Source organism: Mus caroli, chromosome 11 (assembly GCF_900094665.2).
Source record: "Mus caroli chromosome 11, CAROLI_EIJ_v1.1, whole genome shotgun sequence".
NCBI lineage: Eukaryota > Metazoa > Chordata > Mammalia > Rodentia > Muridae > Mus > Mus caroli.
This window is the reverse complement of record NC_034580.1, coordinates 92,488,835-92,491,716: the sequence shown is the minus strand read 5'-3', so window position 1 is coordinate 92,491,716 and position 2,882 is coordinate 92,488,835. Positions and strand designations below refer to the sequence as shown.

Here is a 2,882-nt window from a genome sequence, read left to right as displayed (position 1 = left end):
AGACAGGGTTTCTCTGTGTAGCCCTGGCTGTCCTGGAACTCACTTTGTAGACCAGGCTGGCCTCGAACTCAGAAATCCGCCTGCCTCTGCCTCCCAAGTACTGGGATTAAAGGCGTGTGCCACCACCAGCCGGCTCAAGAGGCTTTTCTTTAGACCTGATTCTTTTCGTAAGTCCTCACTTCTCTTTGTGGAATGCTTGCTTGCATTTATTATCTCCATGGAGGCATCTTCCTTGGTTTTAGTCATCCAGAGTAAGTGTGTGTGTGTGTGTGTGTGTGATTGGAAGTGGGTTTTAAACCTTCTGTGATTAATTAGTCTTTAACATATCCATTTTTGTTCAGCTGTATCGGAGGCTGGTCATGAACATAGTTTTATGTTCCTGGTACTTGAGGCCTGTAGTTATTTTTATTTTTATTCTTTAACTGTTGTATTCAGTCTGCCTTGTTCATTAGAATATAGGCTCCTGAGGGCAGATGGAATGGCCTTTTAATTAATTACTGCGGATTCACAATGGGTTCTAAGTCAATGCTAGTGTCTAACTCCAGTCAAGTGTTTATATGGCCAAAGTCACAACGTGATTGGCCTGAGTTTCTTACCCTCATTAAGCCATTTCATCTCAGGCTTCACACTACGTGACACTACGTGACACAATAGGAGGTGGGTCTTTATTACAAGAGTATGAGAATTAGGGCCACATTTAATAATCCTATTTTAGGAGATAGAATTATAACATATGTATACATAGATATGGGCAGAAATAGGCTCAATGACTTTTTCATCAACTAGCCCTCCTCTCTTTTTTCTTTTAGACCCACATTCAGTCAGTCAGTCATTCAGACAGACACACAGAGGCTAGGGCACAGTCAGCCATGGTTGAGAGCTGGTGACTCAGTTTTTCCTGAGCATACTTGACTGCCTCTTCCTAGGTTTTATTTCACACACTTGCCTTGCTTCTCCACAAATGGAAACTTTGAGGAGATGGCCAGGGGACAGTCTCCCTCTAGTCTTTTTGAAAATGTCAGATTTGAGAAAGTAAATCCTAAGCTCAAAGGAGAGCAGAAACAGCATGAAATGTGCTAGTTTACTCCAGAGCCCTGAGAATACCCGAGTGTAGAGTGGGTTGTGGTGGCGCTCACCTTTGATCCCACTTAGAAGGCAGAGGCAGGTGGGTCTGGGTCCAGGTTGGGCTTACCGGTAAGACCCTGTCTCAAACAAAGAAACACAAACTACCTCCTGATTTTATGTTTATAAAAACGATACTCAGAAAAAATACAAAATTAAGAGTTTAACATTCTGAGGAAATAACTCACCTGTTACCAAGATTAAAGATACGCACGTTCACGTGCTTGCCCTACAATTCTGTGGAAAAGGAGGAGCCCTTAGGAAAAAAAATCTTATTTTAAAAAGTTGATTATCTTACGTGTATGACTATATCACCTGTGTACATGCATGCATACCACGTGCGTGCTCGGTGCTGGTGTTGGATCCCTTGGACTGGAGTTACAGACGTTTGTGAGCTGCCATGTGGGCGCTGGGACTTGAACCCTAGTCTTCTGGAGGAGCATCCAGTGCTAACTTCTGAGCCAACCTTCCAGCCCTTCAAAGGATTCTTATTTCTGTGTAGAGGCCAGCAGTAGGCTTTCCCTGTCACCGCCTGCCCTGCTTCCTAGCCTCACCTCAAGGAACAAAGACTGAGGTAAGGGAGGCATGACGTCAAATGTAGGGGAACTGGGCACACAGAAACAAATTCCATTCTTTTCACATCGTCTTTCTATTGCTCTCCTCCACTAGGATGCTTCTCCTTTTTGCAGTGGGGCCGACTTTATAGGACTGACAATATTACAGCGTGAGTTGGGGCATCCTTCTTGTAGCGATGCCCAATAATTTGGACAGCAAGCGGCTCCTTTCCTGGTATCAGACAACTCAATCACAAGGACCAATAATGTGCTGTGCTTAGGCACTTTTACAGAGAGCGTTTATTCTACCTCTGCTGTCCGTGCGCAGCTGTCTCTTCCTCCCAAGTCTAATCAATGTAAATTGGGTCAGATCTCCGCTGTGAATTACAAATTGGATCTGAAGTTGGAGGGTCACCATGCCTGCTACTCCACCTCCTTCCCACCGCCATTAGATGGGAAGCTACACCAAAGATCTTTTCTAAATAAATCAGACTTTATTGTAAAACTCGGCCACTGACGAGACATAACCTCATTAGCATTGATTTTAAAATAAATTATTGAAAGTGGCCTGCCTGCTCTTTGCATTTGTAAAAAAGGAGAATGTAAATGTATTTGCAATGATAAAAATGAAAACTAAAACCTGATTCCTGTATCCTTTCAGGCAATAGCACTTAATCTAGTCATGATAAAAAAAAATGGAAAAAATAGAAATGTGCATTATTCAGTCTCAGAACAGACTCTCTGACTTCCATTGTAACTTTGGAGTCACCTAGAAAGAAAGAAAAATGCTGGCCATTAAGTATGCGTATTATTTGCCACTGTTACCAGGCCTTACAGGGATGGATGTGAACGGGAAGCTCTGGTCCCCACTTCTGTTCTAGCTGCCTTGTCCTCTGGTGGTTGAAAGTGGCCTCCCATTAAGAAGCTTTCTTACTGCTGGGCGTGGGCTGTGTCTCAGGAATCGCTGAAGGACTGAGGCTGGGCTCCCATCACACAGTGGAGGACTGAGGCTGGGCTCCCATCACACAGTGGAGGACAGAGGCTGGGCTCCCATCACAGAGTGGAGGACTGAGGCTGGTGTCCTGTCACACAGTGGAGGACAGAGGCTGGTGTCCTGTCACAGAGTGGAAGACTGAGGCTGGGCTCCCATCACACAGTGGAGGACTGAGGCTGGGCTCCCATCACACAGTGGAGGACTGAGGCTGG

At 45.0% G+C, this 2,882-nt stretch overlaps 1 protein-coding gene across 3 annotated transcripts in view; it reads right to left on the bottom strand.

The window, feature by feature from the left end:
* The window catches only part of Skap1 (src kinase associated phosphoprotein 1), a 296,003-nt gene that overhangs the window by 38,222 nt on the left and 254,899 nt on the right, over positions 1-2,882 (bottom strand). The window lies entirely within an intron of this gene.